This window comes from Spodoptera frugiperda, chromosome 20 (genome assembly GCF_023101765.2).
Source record: "Spodoptera frugiperda isolate SF20-4 chromosome 20, AGI-APGP_CSIRO_Sfru_2.0, whole genome shotgun sequence".
In the NCBI taxonomy this organism is placed as follows: domain Eukaryota; kingdom Metazoa; phylum Arthropoda; class Insecta; order Lepidoptera; family Noctuidae; genus Spodoptera; species Spodoptera frugiperda.
This window is the reverse complement of record NC_064231.1, coordinates 716,748-739,115: the sequence shown is the minus strand read 5'-3', so window position 1 is coordinate 739,115 and position 22,368 is coordinate 716,748. Positions and strand designations below refer to the sequence as shown.

The window sequence follows — 22,368 nt, the reverse complement described above, 5'->3', positions numbered from 1 at the left end:
AACACTACGGGTCAGTGCTGTAATTGATTTTTAACAGTTTTCGTGATAAGTAGGTACGCTCGGGCGCCTGTCGTTGTGAGATTGGCAATTTGAGATTTCCAGGTACAAAAGTAATTTATTTTTATGTGATTACAATGACACCTATAAAGGTAATGGTTTGTTTTATTAATAAAAAAGTGGTACTGTAATATTGTGTACTGGGAAATAAAACATATTAGATATTATTGAGTCCGAGAGTAAAATATATTGTTATTTTAATATAGGACATAATAATAAAGTAGAAGTAACTGATAAAATGACATTTAATGGAGATGATAAGAGTGGTATAAGAAGATATACGCCTATCTCAGGTAACTTAAAATAAAGGCAAGAAGAATGGAAGTGATGAATTCTGCAATAGCATCAAATATAGATTTATGCCTCAAGTGTATACATACCTTATCCGTTTACCAACTCAATAAAAACATTTGCAAATCAGTCTGTCTTTTTAACTGATACTAATATATAATGAGCGAAGAATTATTTCAGGAAATATGTAAATGCAATTGATTTATTTTCCTCGCATTTCAAAACAGGATGGCACAATGAAGAAATCGAATCGAGAATCGTTTACTGTGACCGATTGTTGTATGCGTTATCCGGTTAACGTTCTTAATCCTATTTCAAAATGAGGATATAAATTGTTATATCCTCACATCACTAATCTTGTCGTAATTGTTTTAAGTTAATATTTAAAATAAACTTTATATGATTGATGTTAAAGTTGAAAGTTTAATGATTCTAAAATAAATTGATGACGAGCATTTTTATTTAGATTAATATAGATGAGATGCAATAGTTATGTCACAAGAGTGTTAATTCGCGTTCCATTGTCTCTGTTTTGAAGATAAGAGAATGGTGTGGTGATACGTCTGTCAGTATACCTGCAGTGTAAGGATGATTATTAAAAAAGTAATATTAGAAGATAAATTATGAATTCGTTTTCAATCAACTTTTGATATTATTTGCTTTCCAAGTTAGTGAGAAGCACATTAGTATTAAATAGGTCAAAGTAAATTTACATAACTATTATACCTCGTTAAAAATTTTAACTGTTTAGTTTTAGTTAATGAGGGTCTGATATGTGATAAATCGCACGCACGAATACAAAGATAAATGAAATATTAGTCAAGATTTATAAGAAGAGGAAATATAAAATGCATTTTTACATTTTAAAACCCTATTTGAAGGTCCATAAAGTATGTTCTCAGTAAGCAGGTTACAATGTAACACGCAATTACATAAATGCCGCTCACAGTAAATTGAATTATGTAAACATAACATATTATATTTTAATTTAAATAATTAACATATCAACCTACAACAGTGTAATTGAACAGACATAAATAAAAACCAATCTTAAACCTACATATTAAATTTGATATTAAACAGAATTATTACATTTAATTCAATTATAGTCGACTCTCGTTAATTCAAAATCGTGCAACTCCTAAAATATAGAAGAATCTATCCAAAGCTGCGGACTACCTAGCGGGTCAATGGGGCTCCGGCTCGAAAAGCAGGAGTAGGAACAAGGTGGTTTTTAGTCAGTAAGTGTTTGACTCTCGCCTCGCTCTAGGCGGGAGAAGCCATTTGATGATTTTTCCCCCTCAAAGAAAAGAGTCGAATCATGTGTACCAGTGTTTAATATAATTGTTTGAGTGATAAAAGTATGCCATATTTTTTACTCTTCACCGTTTATTGAAGAAGCCTGTAAGCTGATATCGATGATAGACAGATTATAAATTACGACTGACATCACATGTCAACAACGCATACATCTTAGGGTCGTTAAAGTTAGCAATTATTTTGTGAATCAAGATTTATATAATTTATAGCCATGTTAATTAACTAATTAAATTGTTTTTATACGTTGATAAGAATTTTATTTTTATTTTATTGTGATATTTTGATAAAATAACTTTGTTTTATGTATTTTTATCAGAGGCATGGTACGTAGGTATTTCGAAAACTTGCACAAGTTTTTAATTTTGGATAATGATGCATCATTACCTCTTTCACAAAATGTCCATTTATTATTCTACGTATAGTATTGTATCGGTTTCTTATAATTTTGGGACAAAAATCCTGTAGATACGTAAATTAGTTATAAGTAAGTAGTAGTATAGGTATTCTACTGCCTATGTACATCGTATTGTATGTATGCTATATAAGTACATAATACAAAACTAAAGTAAAGGGTCATCTTTAGCTGGTTGCTCCATAAATCCGGTAGGTGTCAACGTGATTGACGGCTCAGTGGGAGGGCACTTAGCATTTCGACGCTAAATGCTTCGCTGATGGCAATACTTTGTGACAATTGTGAGAAAATAATCAACCTGTCTCCGAGTAGGCGTGCAGTATTGTGAGGAGTAATGTGTGGTTATTTATTTTAAGTTTAAATGACTTGCATTTTCTATAGCTTAAACGCTTCATTAATTGTACTCGTCGCGTGTTTCAGTTTATTCGGGTCCCATTTGTTGACTTTTCCAGTGAATTTGTGTAATTCAAAAAACTTGTTAACACTTTAAACGCCACGGGGATCACCGGTGACCCACGTTAGCGGAGGATTTGCCTTCAAAGGTTTTCTATTGGCTTAACTGCCAATAACAAAGACTTAAATGATCTAAAAATTCCAATAAGTTCAATTTATCTTCATATAATAGTCTGTTCTTACATACATTTGTAATCTTCTATAAATACGCATTTTATATTATTAAAGATAGCATAAAGTACAGTACTGAACAATCCACGTAAAGGTTAAAGCAATGACAAATGTATTTTAGCTACCTATGCAGTATGTACCTATTAAAAAAAAAAACAAAATAAACTTAACACCTGGATACACATCTATGGAAATTATTTAAAAATATATTTTCATTGCACATGTATACCAGAACACAAACAAAACATGTTTACTCAGTACAGTAATAGTATAAGTTTCAAGTACAAAGGAAAGGCACGGTCATTAACCCTTTCGTTGCAGTCTGCGGTACAATTGACCATTCGTCCTCACTGCTAATCAACAATACGGTAAAACTAGGAAGTCTCGCTTCTGTACCTTGTATATTGTTTGACATTCACCTTGAATTACCAGCCGTTCTTCTTGCTCGATTTAAGTTCATCGATGTTGTTAGATAACTGGTTTTATTGTAAGGGCGTGTGTAGAGAAGCGTAACTACTTATTATGGTGGAAATAGCGTTCATTTTTGTATTTTTTGATATAAATGATAAATTGTATTTATTTTTGCAGTTAGATGTAGTATTAATTGGATGAGGCGGGCATTTCCTATCCGACTACTCTGAGAAGAAATGCCGACACAAACTCAGAGGTAATAGTCTCTTTTTAAGTCCAGCAAATTCAAATAATATCCTAATATCTGAATTACAAGACAAGTATAAACTAAAGGTTAATCAGTGAAAATAACATCGAATACCAAATCGAGTTGAATTACAGTAATGTATACTTAAACCAAATATCAACAAATTAGGCGATCAAATAAATCATCAAACGAATATATCACATTTATTGTGTAATAAAGCCATTTAGAGTAATTGGCATAACCTAAAACCAATATAGTTAATTTAGGAAATAGAACCTTAATCGGTTAACTAAACTTGGAATTACGTGAATTAATCTCAATTAATTTTAATTGACAGTATTTATGTAGTTAACTTAATAGGACATTTATGCGTCTTATGCGTATCTCTATTTACATTTTTCGGCTCGTTAACTCAATTAGTAATAGAAGAATGTGATAGTACTTTCATATTACACCGATTTTAATAGGTTTTTTATGGTATAAGCCGGTAAACGAGCAGATGGATCACCTAGTAAGCAATCGCCGCCGCCCATCAACACCTAAAACACCAGCGGTGTAATAAGTGCGTTGCCGTTTAGGAATTTAAGGGTTGTTGGGAAATCGGGGATTGAGAAGATTGGGAAGGGCGGTAATTGGGCCTCCGATAACCTCACACACGCAACGAAGGACAACGCAAGCGTTGTTTCACGTCAGTTTTCTGTGTGGCCGTCGTATCACTCCGATCGAGCCGGCTCATTTGTGTCGAAGCAAGCTCTCCCACGTTTAAAATATGGAAATAATAGTCTATAATGGAAATATTGCAATATTATGTATCTTCAGTCGCCTTTTTATAGAATAGAGAGCAAACGGCCAAATGAATTACTTGAGATCTAAATCATCAAAGGAGCCACAAGTGCGTTTAAATTAAAAACTCCTTTGTAAACACCACCTCTTTTTAATCTCCATTTATGGTAGACGCCATCATACCTACATAATATATAGTTACAAGTAGTTAACAAAGATAAACGAGGAAGTCATACGGTCGCATTTAAAACTTGAACTGGTTTGATAAATACCGAATATATAAATGTTAAATGGGACGACATTTTTATCTTACTAAAGCAGTAATTACCAATTACAATGTAATATGCTGATTTTTTAAAATTTGCAATCTCGTTTTGTTTATGATTCTATTAAGACTGCCTGTACTGCGTCGTTGATCCAGTTATGATAAACGCAAACGAATTTTGATCCCAGACACATGCAAAAATCGCCAATAGGTACTTTTTAATACCTTGTATAATTGGCGCTGTGGATATTCTACTGCGGAGCGTCTCACGGTTTTGATTCCCTTAAAGCACAATTCTATGTAATTCATAAATGTTATTTCGGTTTTGGGCGTATCTGTATGAATGAATATGAATGGTTTTAAACGCTTCCATGATACAGGAGAAAAACTATACGGCTGGGCGATGTTCGTTATTAAAAAAAAAGTTGATGAAGTAACATCAAGTCAATAACACTCTCACTGTATAGTAGTCTAAAAGGACGCTTCTGTTTAATTGTTGTTCTATTTGACATTTAAAGAGCAATGCGCTACTCCAACTTGGTATACAACATGTCAATCTGTCGAATAAATGACATATACTAGCTCTGCTATTGTTGATTGTTAAGATCATAAATACATTAGATTTTTTAATAGAATAATGTCAGATGTTATTAAGTTTTAGAGCTAACCCATAGTGGTTGAGACTTACGTTGGTACCAAAGTTGTACTACCAATAATTGTTTAGTAAAACAGTAACTATTTCCGGCTGCCGCACAACGTGTCGTGGGTTCAATTCCCGCACGGAATGACTCTTTGTGTGATCCACAGATTGTTGTTCCGAGTTTGGGAGTCATGTGTATGTGAAATTGTATGTTGACAACAATTAAACTCACCCACACTGTAAACTCACCCACGACACAGGAGAAAATCCTAGTGTGAGGCAACGTTTTTTAAAACAAGTAAACTTATGAAATCGGAGGATAAAATGTCACCCTGTTAGATAAACAAAGGACCCTCTATTCAAATCTGAACAATTGCATTGCAGCTGTTGTAATTTATTAATCTTTTCCAAGACTTTCAGTTTCATTCAAAAAGTTCTCAATACAACAATTCTGTGTATCAATTACAACTATTCCTTTCTCACTATTACATCCCAATTCGTTACTAATTAAGTTATATAACATAGAGAACCAACTCTACATAATGGTGTAGGAGCCAATCGCCATTTATGTATCACTAGTAATCAATTAATGACCTATCACGGTTTTAGGATTTAATAGCACCAATGAGCCTATTAAAATGCATGATAATATATAATTATGAGTTTAGTGTATATTGCCTGTAGTGTTGTAGATATGACAAAATGTTTTAACTAAGTCATTTTCAATTATTTACATAATATATTACCAATCTGCCAGGACATTCTCGACTATCATCTCCTACCTCGAGAGAAAAATCCCTTCCCATGATGAATGGGAGAAAATACTGAATAAAAATTGTCCTGGAGTTTAATTTCATCGTGTGGTGTATTCTTTCCGTCCCCTACGACCCAAACCAGTTGCGGATTGTCTCGAGGGTAACCGGGTCTCCTACTCGAAAAGTAGAAGTAGGAAGGGATGGTTTTTAGTCAATGAGAGTCTGACATTCCCTCTCGACCCGCCTAAGGCGAAAGACGTTATTGAATGATTTGTGATTAGGGTATAAAAGTAAGATAATATAGAATAAATTTTATAGGAATCAAAAATAGAATAAACAAATCGATTTATTACCATATACAACGATCAACCTAATTAAATAGTTGCGTTAAATTAAACTCTGAAGATGTGTTTCAATCCATTCTAAATATAAAAATTAACACGTTTTATTTTTTATGATTCAAAATAAATATTTATTACATTGAATTTTTGAAAGGAAACGAGTAATTTTTGTGAAATTTCACTCATATTGGGTAACTAGTATTTCATATACTAGCAATATGTATTCAATCAATTGGTTATGTCAGTTAATAGATGCAATGATAAATTGGTATACCGTGCGTTACTCAGACAATTTCTTAACAAATCACTTATGCTGTGGACCCAATAAGACGAAATTGCATTTTGTGAGAATATGTTTGTTTCCGTGTTTATTGACCTCTTCAATCTTAATTGAAATTATGAAATTGATTATTCGAAATAATTAAATTGGTATTAATTTAAATAGACTAAGTTACGTGATGGTATAAGAATCTTTAGCATTTTATTTTACGTTTGATGGGTCGACGTTTGGCCGATATCTCGCCTGATTTATATTACATCTATCTTTAGTTGTTTCATTAGGAAAGACGTAGTTTAAACGTGTTTTAAATATTTATAGACTTTAAAGTTTTTATTCTGAATTTGGATAATAATCTATACATATAATAAAATCGTAGAAAAGTGCTGTCTGTACATTGAAAATAAAAATAAAAAAAATAGCAGGGGTTATTGTTATGTCGATGTCGAACCCAAAAATGTAATTAACTTTTTTTTTGTCTGTTTGTCTGTTTGTCTGTTTGTCTGTTTGTCTGTTTGTCTGTTCGTCTGTGCGCGCTAATCTCAGAAACGGCTGATCCGAGTTGGATGCGGTTTTCACGAATATATTGTGGGATGCTTAAATTTACATTTAGTGTTTGTTTCATGTCAATCGGTTCATAAATAAAAAAGTTATGTCAAATTAAAGAATCACGTCGAACATTCTATGCTTATACCATTAATCTCCGCAACTATTTGACGGATTTGGTTGAAATTTGGTACAGATATAGTTTAGAACCTTAGAAAGGACATAGATATATTTTTATTTCAAAAATCAAAAAATAAAAATAAGAAATAAATTATTTATAAATAATTCTATGTCGATCGTTACACGACTTCGGTTCATGTTATTGTTTTAATTTATCGAAAAAAAGTAAATAAATAGTAAAAAGGTATGAAAAAAATAATATCAATATAATAAAACATTTAGTACAAAGAAAATGCTCTAACGGAGTATAGATAATTCTATGTCGATCGTTACACGACTTCGGTTCATGTTATTGTTTTAATTCATCGAAAAAAAGTAAATAAATAGTAAAAAGGTATGAAAAAAATAATATCAATATAATTAAACTTTTAGTACAAAAAAAAATGCCCGAACGGAGTATAAATAAATAATCCAAGTTGTCTTTATCCTCGATAGATGGCGTTGGGATCGAAATAGATCGCGCTATGGTTTCGTTACATTCATTTGGTTGGGTATCGGCCGAGCGCTTCGGTGCTATCGTAGAAAAAGTGTATTATCAGTCGTATGATTATTTGACTGTAGTGGTCCTGCTGTTTCGTATATTCTAAATTGGTTTCGTTGTATTTGTCAATTAATAAGTTTATTTGTTGGGTTTTCCTGGTTTTTTGGTTAAACTATTTAACGTAGGTTTAGTTTGATATCGATTATTAGTAGTTACTGTAGTTAGTTTTTTTAATAAAATTGTAAGTCTAATTTATAAATTAATTAGATTAGATTTAAGTCGTTTCTTTTAAATTATTTAGTTTAAGCTTGGTTATTATAGCATAGAGGATAGGTTGTAATATAGTTTCTTTTTTAATTGTTATAAATTCGTAATTCGTAGCTTTCTTTAGTTTTAAGTTAGTTTAAGTCCGTTTTTAAACTATTTTTTCAATGCCCTAAGTGAGTATACATCTATTAAATTCAAACGCAGAGCGCATTATGTTGATTTTTGAAGAGTTCCCTAAAATATCTTCCACATCTCATTTTTGAAGAGATCCCGCGAGATCGGGAACTATTTGGTTAAAACCAAAAATTTGCCGGAAGTCACTATTCCACGCGAACGAAGTCGCGGGCAAAAGCTATATCAAATATGTATAAGAATAAAATACTTTGTTTACATTCAACACCAAATTAATCTCCAGCCTGAACGAGCATCTATCATAAATTTGTAATAAATATGAAATTTTATGTATAGATATTAAAGCACATATTTGAGGAACTATTTACAATGCATATTCAGACTATAATATGTAATATGTATGTTCCTAAAATTTCAATTGTAAATCAAGAATAAATAATATTAATATAAAAATGGATATGAATAATATTATACATTTTTATATCGAATATTTTACATTTAATAGGACACAAAGTAAAGCAATCGGATATGATGCTAATGATATCTTCAGATGATATCATCAATTTACATTTCCTGAAGTCATATTTATTGTATGCTACTGTGTAATCTATACTGGCATTTTAATTTATTATCTAGACTACAAGGTTGGAGCAGTAAAGTGGATGATTGGCAGCTTTTTAATAGGTGAAAAATTCTAGAACGTTTTCTAATCACAAACTTATAATATCATAACACACACACATGGTAATCAATGCATCGTTTTAAGTTGCCATATGAACAATTACTATAACGATATTAATTAAAAAAAGTCAGAAGATCTTCAAAAGTGTGACATTGAGAATGTGGCATAACCTTTTAGGGTAGATGACAGCGTATGTAAATTATATGGAAGAGCGCTGACGTCATTATTTAGTGACATTCCGCCAAAGGATTTAATTCCTCACTACTTTATTTATGACTTGACAAACGATCATAAATATTTATGTTATGGTAAAATGATTTATCGTTAGACTAGTACTTTAAAAGGTACGTATTAAGAGTAAGGCCAGACAGTCAGATACATCTCTCAATGTCGCATGTTGGAGACTAGCCTGTAAATGTCTAATTGCCCATATATTACAACACTAGCTACTCCCGCGAGGTTTCATGACTGAAAGGAACCAATCAGCGGGTGAAATCTGTGACCAGCGTGATGTTTTATATCCTATATCCTACTTCGATGCATTCGTCGAAGAAAAAAAATATATTTCGATCGTATAAAATAATGCTAAAAAATTCGCAACGTGAAGGGACTTTTGGAAAGAGTTATTTAGTAGTTACTTAACCCAGTCCTTAGCCATTGGATAGTTTCCTAGGTCAAAAATAAATTATTTTGATATTTCAATATAATAAAATATCCCAAAATAATCGTATTTTCATTCATTCATGTGACGATATACTTATTTATTTAATTTTTCTTGCTATATTTTGCGTAATAAGTATGCTATTTGACGCAAAAAAATTATGACGTCATAATTTGCAATGTCATACAAAATTCATAGAAAAGTAACGTTTTTGACATTTCGATAAAAGTATTGAATTTGACTTAGTAGGATAATACCCTATTGTTTTCGATGCAAAATCGTTACTAAGATATAGTTTAAATACGATAGTCTTTGAGTGCGGCTGTGAGACTATTGTATTGTTAAGTTAAGACTTTTTCTGTAATTACCCTTCTGAAATTCGCATTTTATTTGGTATTACCACTACAAAGAGAATGTTATATGAACTTTCAGCATCTATAATGATAACGGAAAAGAGTTACACACGTGGAAGTAATTTTATGGTCGATATACTGAGACCATATTTGAGAAGGTAGAGGGCGTTGCAATCGCATGCTGTTACATGTTTACACTTTATAAAATAGTTGAGAATGTGGGTTTGAAATTAATAATTACGTATGTATACTGAACGTTAATTTTATTGATAGTAGTAGATAGATTATAATAGATAAAATTGTAAATATATGCAGTTGTTATTATTTTCTCAAAGAAATAAAAGAAGTATGTCTTCATGCAGCTATTATATCGTCACGCCATTTGTATCCAAAGGGGTAGGCAGAGGTGCACATTATGGCAGCTACTTTCTACTCCGTGTAAATTACTTGTATGTATAACTGTATAGGCACCCCATTTATTTATTTATTAAACTTATTTAATATATATTTTTAATCAATTCTACAACGTAAAACATAATATTTACAACTAAACTAAAAAAATATAATATTAAGTTTGATGTACATTATCATAAGCAGACTTAATAGTGTAAGTATTATTTATCAGTCTGACTTAGTATACTGGTAACAAAATTTCGAAATATGTATTTTACCTTACCCGGGAATTGGAGCCCATCACCAATATTTGTATATTCAAATAATATTCATTGGTCACATTTTATTAGTAATCCTCATAACTGAGACTTGACCGTGACCAAATAATGGTGTTTTGGTCATTATGGTCATAATTAGTCAATTTGAAGAAGATTTGTCAAAACTATGTCGACCTTGTCATCTAGATTAGTCAACTACTATCAATCATATTGAAACTTATTAATATTCTTATTTATTGGTGTACTTTAATTAATATTAATGATATTGCTATTGATATTCTTTAAGTTATGAGTATTGAGGCTATGTATTTTTTTTAAGATGGTTATAAAATTGGGGCATAAATATGTATCACAACTTAAATTAGAATCATCAGTCATAAATTCATAATCAGTGATCGGATATTCGGATGCATATTTGCCTAAAGTTAAAGTGTTGGTTAATCTGGAATGCACTTTTGAATAGAAAAAATCCCGGAATTTCGGATTCATCAAATTTAGTTTTTTTACTATAGAATCAAATCGGGTGTAGGAATATTTACTTAGTTTAAGGTGTTGGATAATATTATGAAATGCACTTTTGTGTCGAAAAAATCCCGTGATTTCGTATTCAAGAAATTTACTGTATTTATTATAGAATTCTTCAGCATGTTATAGATTAGTTAAAAAAATCCATCAACAATTTGTCCAACCCAGCAAACGAACACAAATCCCTTGATCAACTCGCGATAACTCGATCGACAAGCCATAAAAAAGTTATTTAGGTACATAACAAACACACAGGGCTGGCACACACACATACCCACCGGTTATTTTGCGGAAAACTTGTCGATTTGCAGTTTCACGTAATCATTATTTAATCTACATTAACTACGATTTATAGTTTCCCAGTTTAAACTGTTATTAAACGGTTCATGAACACTTACGCGCAAGTCTATGCACGAAATTATTTTTTTCTCGTGTCTAATTGATTGATGTTATAATTATGACCGCCGCTAATTAAAAGTGCTTGTGAATGTTGTTATTTGAGAAGAAGATTGAATAACATAGTAAGCGTGTAATTAAAATAAATGGTTTCGCAAAAAATACATCTTGCTGCTTATACTTGCATCTGCTTAGCTTCTACTTGAAATTCTCAGTCACAGTCTGAAATTATGCTTAGACGAATAGCGTTCGTGACATGTACGGGTGAAGATTTTTTAATATCTGCATACACACATACATACGTAATCTCACGCTTCTCTCCTATGGGGGTAGGCACGTCAATTGCTACGAATCTTACATACCTATGCCGCTTCATCAACAGTCATCAGTCTTTTCATGCATGCTCGTCGGTTAAGAGTACTTTTAATATAGCCCTTCTTAAATATATCGCCAATCTGGTCTGGTAAAATATCTAATTATTTGTAAAGATTTACAAGGAGACCTGTTTTACTTTTGGGAAATAAAAGGACCACGTATTACGTAAATTCAACTTAAGAAGAAAAATGACTTATGAAAAAACCAAGGAACCGCTACTTGTATAAGTAATGTCATTATCTATATCTTAGCAGATAATAATCAATCTCAGTATTGTCAGTCATCTATAAATGCATGATATCACATTTCCTCAATGCTAAATACAATAATCACAAACATACATACCATTATCGTGAATCAACATGAAAACAATCGCATCTTTCCTGTTATGTTTAAAATAAATAATCTCGTTAGATAATTGTCGGAAATAATATGATGATTGATCATGATTATAATTATCTATAACAATTATAATTATACAAATACGTCACAGGTATGTAAATTATCAAATTATATAAATATAAACTTTAACATTGTTTTATTATATTTATTGATCAAATAAACTTACGCTTTCTGCAGACTTCTCCAAAACAACATGAAAATATTTTTTCCAGTGCCCTAGAAACCTTAGCCGCTACAAGTAATGTATTTATATTGTATAGAGTATCACAATGAAAATCATAAACAAGTACTTTGTCTTCTTATTTTTATTTAAAATGGACGTCACTGAACAGGACCAATTTCCGTAAACAAGGACCAAGTTTTATAAAAATAAACTTGAATTTATTAAAACAAGAAAGCGTCGCGCCTATTTTGTTTTTTAACATTGAAGTTACTTTATATGGTTTTGTTTTTTGGTTATAAATAGATCGAATAACACATGCATAGATAGTTCCCGTCTGGGTTCAAAGAACTAAGAGATCGAGAATGTATTTCATCACGTTTTGCGTCTCATTCTTCAAAAGTTTTTTCATATCCCTCTATATAAATACACCACTTTACTTTTTTTATTTAAGCTAATCAGAAGCAGCAAAACATGAGCGAGTAGCTTGATGTAAAGCAATTACTGTGGTATACATCTAGAGATGTTATTAACTTAAGAAATCTAACTAAAAGTATTTATAAGTACCTCTAGTTCAATCTAGCAATGTAATTGAAAGTGCAGGCATCAAAAGTCCTGTTACAGACGTTATCATTTGGTGCGCATCTTAACTTTAGCCTATCAATTGCTCCTTTAAGGAACGTCTATAAAATAGTGTTGAGTTGCCAATACGTCTACGAATAAGGAGTGCGTGGTTGCTTCATGAAGCTTCACATGATGGGTCAAAGGCCATTATAGGGCAAAAGTAGTGAAAGGTAGCATCGCTAATTCCGTGTTCAAATAAATTCGCTATTACGACATAAACTGCGTGCAACCGGACCATAGCACACTGGCGAGGAGTTTATGCCAATTATATGGTTATAAGTGGTTTGCTTGCGTTATTCGAAGATGTGGGGTTTTATGTTAGATTTATTTAACATGATATAATATCAGGTATTTTATTGTATGGTGGAGAAGGTTACGTGGCAGATATACATAAATGTTTGTAGTAAATGAGTCCTACGTAGCAGAGATCAAAGTGTGGTGCATGGCCACTGTAATGGCACTGAGTACGAATATACAACATCAGACTGAGTTCTATCTTAGTTATTTGGACATCGATACTTTGGGTATAAAATTCATATCTAAATATGGGTTTATAGACGCTAACACTTACCCATTTTATGACGCGAATTCAATTTAACAATCTAGCTGATACTAAGCTAAAACATTGTAATTAATTCTTCGTGAAGAAAGCAGAGCAAATTAATAGAGTATTATTGGATTCTCCTCCTAACATGTAGGTACTACTTACGTCAGCTATACATAAATCCACATATATGAAATATTTTATGGCAAGATCGTTAAAATTTTTAACGGACTTTTAACTCTTTTGTTTTTCATTAAGGTAATCTAGACGTATCGCAAATGGTTGTAAACATTTTATTGTGGGCCTAATTAATTGTAATTAACGTAAGCAACTGTGTGTGACAGACAAGTTAGTACATTCTGATATGTTTAAGTGATTTATGTACATATCTTAAGCTTTATAATCTTCTTATATTGTTTGTGCAGAATTTAGGACCGAAGGACCAATTTGCGTAAATAAGGACCAACTTATTTTTACACCATAACACTATGGTATGGTATGGCTAGGTATTAATTAATGTCTTTACAGTTTCCAGTATTGCTTTCTCTTAGGTGACACGTTCAAAGAAAATATTAAATGAAATCACACGGTACAGATTATGTCGATTAGCAAAGCATATTTGTTTCTACAACTTCTGTCAATACAAGCAATTTGTGAATATCAACAGTGAAATACTTCCGAGATGTTGAAGACTGCTAAATTAAACATAATATATTATCACGTATACTATCACGAGAAATTTCTGTCTAAGTCTCGGGTTCGATTGGTTGGGCAAATTACTACTGAGCTTTTTTCGATTTTATCGAAAATTTCTTAGTAGTATCACGGAATCTGGAATTGTGCCCAGTATATGGCAAAAGGCTCACCTCTTATTACACTGGATTTTTAACGTATGTAATATGCTCTGCCTAACCCTTCGCGGACAAAAGGAGTGACGATACGACGATATGATTTTTTAATTGCTTATATTTTCCTTTGCTGCTCTGCCTCGTCGACCGAGTGGTTGCAAGTGCGACTGCCGGGCAAGGGGTCTCGAGTTCGATTCCCGGGTCGGGCGAAGTATTACTGGGCTTTTTTCGGTTTTTCGAAAATTTCTCAGTGGTAGCACGGAGTCTGGAAATGTGCCCGGTATATGGCAATAGCCTCACTACTTATTATATGGGACTTACAATATAAATTGTGAAATGTACATTGGCATCATGTGCCATAATGTGCACCTCTGCCTATCCCTTCGGGGATTAAAGGCGTGACGTTATAAAAAAATATATATTCCTTTTTCCTTCGCTTTAACTATGCTGCATAAAAGAACAAAAGTTACTCTTCAAGTAACAAAAACTGCACTATTTTTGATAAACTGGTCGTGAATCAAGATAACTACGAAGCGACCGGTTCGTTGAAGCAAAAGGGACTTGTAATTTTGTTGAGGCGCCTTTAGTCTTCAGATTCACTTAAATCTGACAGCAGTCATGGACCATCTTACTTATTATTTTTAAAAGATTATAATCTCATTTTACATTGACTTAAGAAATGTAAGAGTTTGTTGTTTGTTCGAGACACGAAATTGGTTCAGTCTCGGAAAATGTATTTAAAAATGGTTGTCATGACGATTTGATTTGTGAAATTAACTTCGTTTACCTATACGACATTTGCGAGTAATTTGTATTGTGCCTGTGTATGATTTAATTAAAATGGTGATTTGTATTTTGTACACTTTACCTTTCGTTAGCTTACGAATTTGCTAATTATTATGTGTGTGATTTTGCAAAAATATAGTTTAATTCGTCATGTACTATCATGCAATAGTTCATACTTCGGTCAATAACATTTTATGTCCGTCTAAAATGATGAGGTCTTGCAAAATGATTTTAGCTATAGAGAGCCATAAAATCAATCTCACAAACTAATGAAGCACTTTCGTCACAACATCAATAAAACTTTACCGAGTATGGATAACTAAATTTCACGATATCCGTGATAAATTTTTATATGAATAAACAGGGATGAATGGGTGATTGTTTCGAAAATAAACAATGCATTTATTATTAAAAGTGATGTAAACCTGTGTCCGTTTGAAGGCATTTAGCAGCTATATTTTGTCGTACATGCGGAGTTTATCCGTGGTAGCTATCGGTTATCAGGCGAGGTACGGACGCGCGCTCGCGCAAACCAGCAGTTGATGTTCGCGCGTCGAAAGGAAGACACATCCGCTAGCCGCCTAGCGCCCTTGTGACTTGTGATCGATATACATCGCGTGGTGATAATAAACTTACAAAAAGCCGGTGAATTTTATTAAAAGGGTGCGTGTGTTTTGTTATTTTTGTCTTCAATATTATGGTGGTATCCTATCTTGTATGGTAGAATCCTTGCAGTACGTATACTTAGTTTTAATGCATGCCATTTTTAAACTGAAGCTCGAACATCTGCAGAGCTTGTTGCCATTTTTGGTCCTACGAGACGGAATAAATGCATATGGATGCGTGTGTTATACCGAATTCGTTTTTCACTGTAATCGATATAATATGTTTATCAAATGTAAATTTATTTTACGACCCATGTTTTATTCGCTATTTGACTTGCTTCTGTTCAAGATTGCATATGATTTCAATTTTGAAAAATGTAACTGAAAACATTTAATTTTGACTAACTCTCAAAAAATTACATAAGTCACAGTCATTACGAGAAGGTATAATAAGCTTTCTCTGTATAAGTATAAAACATAAAAACGAATGCAAAATCGTAGTCCGTGACGAATATTTATGCGAGACATCACAATACTGTAATACTTTTTATCCGTATGTAATGCTATTAGCGGGGCGCTGGACAATGTAATGTACGTACCTACAAATTATAATAGAATTCGAATGAAGAAATCAGTTAACTCATACATATTTATTACTCATTTTATATAGTTAAATATTTCTACATGCCCATGAAACATATTAATTTTTACGTTTATTTCTCGAGAATGGTAAGTGATGTCTCATTGACCTTCATTGCAATGTTTAGCTTCATCATTGTGGTGTTTAAACATAAATGAGGTGTTGTAAAGTTGTGTTAATGTTTTTGGAATTGATTTCTGAATAGACAAGGGCAGCTGCATTTAAAATATAGAAGAATAAAACGTATATAAAATGAAATGGTTATGATGTGGGTAACGTTTGGATTTCAAAAGCTCATCTAGAAAACTTCTCACAGTTTTATTGTAGTAAAATAATTACACATAACTATTTACTTAAGTTGAACAATGCTATAACCCAACTGTCATATAAATGCGAGTCCAAAGAATGTATAAAAAAATTAATATATAGGGGTTAACATAATTTGTCTTACCTCAGTATAGATCCCATGCGTTAAAATTTCTATCATCTTGTTCGTCTAGCGTTCAGTTCTAATAGTCTAGGGAAGTTCAACTACTGTATTCAAAGGCCTTCAACAGATTAGAGAATAAGTAAACTTGTAAGTCTAGAAGTGAAAAATTCAGTATTACCAATATATTGAAATCCTTTTTAAATAAAGGCTCAGATCATAGTTACAATTAAATCTCAACCATGAATGATAAGAATAAGGTACAAATTCCTAAGGACAAATAAATGTACCTAATTCAGAACCAATTCAGCATGTCTAATTGTCGAGCTTTCGGTCGATCAAAAGAATTGAAAGGTCATGTCCTCGCTAAGCATTGCCATCTGCTTTTCTGACAGATCACGAAGACATTAAGATTGAAGTTCCTCTATAATGACTGTGACATTCAAAGCATTTTTGCTTTGAATTTTAAAACGCATTATTTGAATAACCATGATGTCTGAATTAGAGAAAACAATGCTTTATTGTGTTTTGTCTAGACTTCATCTTCTAAATTCGTCTTTGAAAGTTAATTAAGGTGATTAGTAAATCTTAATTTGAATTGGTTATCAAGTTTCTATTTAGATAAATTAGTTAAATAAAAATGTAGAGCAAAAATATTTGGTATATGGAAGCTCAGATAAATAGTTATCCAATGCAAAACATCAGATAGCTGTATGAATCAATAGAGTTCAAATTACCCTAACTACTATTATTACCCTTGTAATTACAAAATTCTATAATCAAAAGCAAAGCATGCGACGACTTTAAAACTAATCAACGTTTAGAACAAATGCATTTTTTGTTGCATCGCAATCAATAAATCTACTGACTATCTATTCTATCTTCAAGTTCACCTTACGTTTTTGCTTATTATTTAATTTATTTACAAAAAATGCAACAATAGTTAATTACCTATGTATCAAAACTTTATATGTCATACCAGATTAGCTAGCGACAAATCCATTCAAAATATTCAACAAAAAATGTCACGTAGCTTTATTATTATTAAACAGTATTGAATAAAAAACTGTTTTATCATCTACGGATTAAAATTAAATGTAAATTTATTCTTTGTTATTATCCCGAGGCATGTATAATATACATAGTTTAATATGGATTAATTAATTGAATGACAATGGAATTTTTCGCGTCCATTTGCAATAAAACTTATTAATGCATTTGACAGTATGAAGCATAATTGTCGATAACGTCATTTCTCATTGTATAATTTATTATATTGATTATGCGAGAATCACTTTTGTATAGAATACTTTTATATCTGCGAGAGTTTGATGTTTAATTGGCTGAATATAACACTAATATTATAAATGTGAAAGTTGATTTGTTTGGATATTTGGATGTTTGTCCGCCAATCAGGCTGAAACTACTGAAATGATTTTAATGAAATTTAGCATACAGGCAGAGTATGAACTAACTTAGGTGATAAGATATTTTTTATCCCATGGGACACGAAGCCGCTGGTAGAAATATGACATAACTCTTGGTTGGGGGCCCAAATTTTCAAGGTTATAGTCAGAAGTCATTAAACCGTACCGTGCTGAACTAAAGGTGGTTACGACAAAAAATCTATATGCATAATAAAAGATTGATGCATAAGAGCGATGACAAAAAGTTGGCTCATGATATTATTTTGAAAGGCGTTCAAAATATTTAGTTTACTTATTGCATAGCAACCTCGCGTATTGTTTTACTTGCTTCCTCATTTCTTTAGTTATTTATTTTTATTCAATACAGCGTTCACGCTCCTTTTTTGCTTCCAATGTTATGCTATTCTTCATTGGTTGCGTTGTTTATTATTGTTTATGATTGATGCATAAAAACTAACTGGTCTACGTGATTATCAACATGATTTATTTACACTTCCACACGATTTTATTCGTGTGTTCATTTATGTCGTATTATATTTTATATTATTAATTTGTAGACTATAACTTTTATCATGATTAGGATCTGACACTATCTTCAAACAAATCGTTAAACTCTTCGTTTTTTTTTTTAGTTAATCAGACGATAATGAGACGAGTTTATGTCCAATATATAAATTAATACATCAGTATTAACAAAAACGTAAACTTTGAACATCAGCAAGACATGCTTCATTATTTCGGAAAAAAAACAGATTGAATGAAGAAGTGTTCAAAATTTCTTTTTCTTTTTGGATGTAAGGTCATATTATATATTTCTGTTGAAGTTTTGATCTATGGAATCTCTTATAAGATAAGTACCTATATATACAATAGTTAAAGTAAATAATACAATCAAAACTATAAACAGTAAACAGTATTACCACTAACACGCAAATTAAACATCATTAGAACATTAAATCCGATAAAATGATCGCGCAACTTACTGTTAATACACTGTAATTGCCATTCAAACTGATTTTAACCGTTCATTTGTTTTTGACGTCAAAAACGGAACGCGGTGTTTCTGTGTTCGACACTTTAATGACCAAAGTATGTAGGCAACATTAATTCGAATTATCATCATAATTGTATGCTTTATTAAATGTTCAAGCTTCGTTGATCTTTCAACAGCCTTTCCTTAGTACACAACGGTGTTATGATTTATACATAGTTCAGTTTTACATATGCAATACAGGTGCTATCAATTAATGTTCGGTAGGTTTACTTCCCTTAAATCTGTGTTGCTAGATAGTTACGCCTAATTGATTATGATTACGCGTTATGTAATCGATACTAGAATTGTAATTGTGTTCTGAGAATAGTTTTCGTGTAAATGTTTTCAATTTTTGCGATGGTCATGATACTTCATGAATTTAAGTTTGTTAGTGGATAGTGTCTGAAATTGCATCCACTAGTTGCAATGTGTAGGAGCCATAATATTATAATTGTCAAAAATGAGGATTTTATAAGTGGATTTAAGTAAGGTAATTTTGAGGAAGGTCCAATTACCCAACTCCCCAATCTTCCCAATTCTCGATTTCCCAACAACCCTTAAATTTAGGAATTTCGAAACCAAAAAACCCCCGATGGGCCGGTAACGCACTTTTAACGCCTCTAGTGTTTAGGGTGTCCATGGGCGGCGACAATTACTTACCATAACTTGATCCGTCTGCTCATTTACAAACTAATACCTACCATTAAATTTATTGAAAAATATTGACTTCCAGTAAAAACTATGTAATTTACGAAGGCCGTACTAACAATTCAGTTGCATTGGAGGACGATCGTATAAATTGAGCGTGACAGACATTTTTGCATTGAATAAAAAATGTAGTTACAACAATTAATGAAGTACCCATCGGTGGTAAAGACAGGCTTGTGGCCGACGACGCGTAGCGCCGCCGGACAGTCATGATATCATCAAATTACTGTTTAATATACACAATTTGGTTTTTTTTTCGGTGTTTAGGGATCGGTTTGCTTAAAGATAACGTTCTTTTAAAAAAAATATTTACAATTTTTCTAAAAAAAATTCTTAACGTTGCTCCCCCCCCCCACCACACTTGGATTTTCTCCTGTGTCGTGGGTGCGTTTACAAACATACAAGTTCACATACACATGACACCCAGACCCGAAAAAACAATTTGTGGATCACACAAAGAGTTGCTCCGTGCAATTAATAGTTGCTATGCTACGTAAACGTACGCTTAACGTCCAGTTAAAGAGAACTATCTCTATATGTTATAGCTATATCATGTCTGTGTAAACATCGAATTTATTAGACTATCAAACTAGTAATATAATTATTTACGACGAATCTATTACCAAGTCCGCAATAAGGCAGGTTTGTATCTAGGTACTGACTTCCAGGAAAAACAATTTCCCTATTAGCTATCGATTACAAAACATAATTTAAATTTTTGAACATTAAGCACAAAAGTGGTATACGTTTGATTGTTTTGGTTTGTTGGTCAGTTATTCAGCTAATTTGCTCTTTATTCCGTTAGCTTATGTATATTTTACACGGACATTCATCTTCAAAAATTCTAAATTAAATTCATTACGTATATTTTATTACATTTATGTCTATTGTTTCTTATTCTCTCATCTCTAGCGGTTGCGGTCACAGCATCACTACCGGGTAACGTTTTATTCGTTTAATCGTGACTCGGAACATCACCAGTGTAATATAACTATATATAATGTACAAATCACACTCATAATTGTATTATTATATGATTTGAAACAGATTTAGATGTTTATCTCTATGTAATCTGACACGAATGCTGGAGAAACGTCTTTGTTTTAATAATTGTGTTGTTTTTTTTATTGTATAAGTCGTTAAATTGGTTTTTTTAATGAAACTATACAGCGTGTAGTTTCTCATTTATAAAAAAATACAATGTCATAAATAATGTATGATTTTTAATTACAGTATAAATGTAATTAAGTGCTATGATGTGCCGTGGTTTGTTACGTAAGATAATTACACGATTGGTTGTTGAACCTTAAGTAATTTTTCATAAAAAATAATCCAGGTGGAAAATAAGGTTACTAGTAAATCATGTTCTAATATTATCTTATTAAATATTAAATTATTCTAATAAATAAATTAGCTACGGAACCGTTAATGATTAATACACAGAGCGCGTTATTGAGCAGTTCTTTCGCAGTTTGTAATAATATTTGCATCGCTCTAGTTCGCTGTTTAATTTAATATTCTATAAAAAAAAAACACTGACACTTACTTGCCACATTCAACAATGAATAGAAACATTTAGTGTTACCCAATGTGTGGTTACGGACATCTTCTTAAATTTTATAATTTTACTGTTTCCTACTGCAGTTTTTTTTTCAAATGTATCTCCTATAATTATGATTATTTAACGATATAATTTGGACGTGATAATGGATTTTCAAAGTTCGTATTAATCAAACCAGTATAATGTGACCTGAGGGTTTAGAACAAGTTTGATTTACGTTTAACGAGAGCGCATTCAGAGCTTTGATTGGTTGGTTCATTCACCGAACGCACGCGCTCTCGTATCGATCTCGTTCAGCGTAGAGCAAACTCGTAGTAAGGGCAGAGGATAAGTCTGATGGTGATAACTCCATAGCATAGAATTGTTACTAAGTAATTACTAAGTAGGTATTTCGAAAAGTGGTTTTATAGATTTTTTATGTGTATTATTGGTAGGTCTTAAGTATATTCTTTTCAAGCTTTAAGATTTAATGCTTGAGATTTTGTCTTCAAACCAGTTCATTCGTCGTTTTATCCTACTTCAAATGTTTACAAATTAACGACTCCATTTCTCCAGTGACCCATATTCTAAGTACAATGCATTAGTCTCATATTTGACCTAGTTTTATTGGAAAAATATTATCTAATCTTGTTTTTTCCAATAAGAGAAGAATCCATTGTTTTAAAACCGATTGTTCTCATCGATAGTACAGTAATCGATAAGCTTTGACTGCTTTGTATTGAGTTCTTATCTTCAAAGTTTTTTATTCTTTTTTGAGATCGACCTTAATACCTAATTAACTTCTTTTCGATTTATTTGTAGAGATTAGGAATTGTTCTAGCTGGATAATTAGTCTTGTGGTGTGAGCGCGATCGGTAGACCGTAGTTTGAAGATTTCGAGATTGATTGAAGACTTGATAAAAGGTCAGCTA

At 31.9% G+C, this 22,368-nt stretch overlaps 1 protein-coding gene across 2 annotated transcripts in view; it reads left to right on the top strand.

Annotated features, from left to right (window-relative positions):
• The first annotated feature begins 15,529 nt into the window (after positions 1-15,529).
• Positions 15,530-22,368, top strand: part of LOC118282281 (uncharacterized) — a 43,895-nt gene continuing 37,056 nt past the window's right edge. The window contains exon 1 of one of the 2 annotated variants that reach the window (XM_050701681.1): positions 15,530-15,790. The gene's annotated coding sequence lies outside the window, so the exon portion shown is untranslated. The remainder of the gene's footprint in view (positions 15,791-22,368) is intronic. The other variant, XM_035603275.2, reaches the window with a different exon arrangement.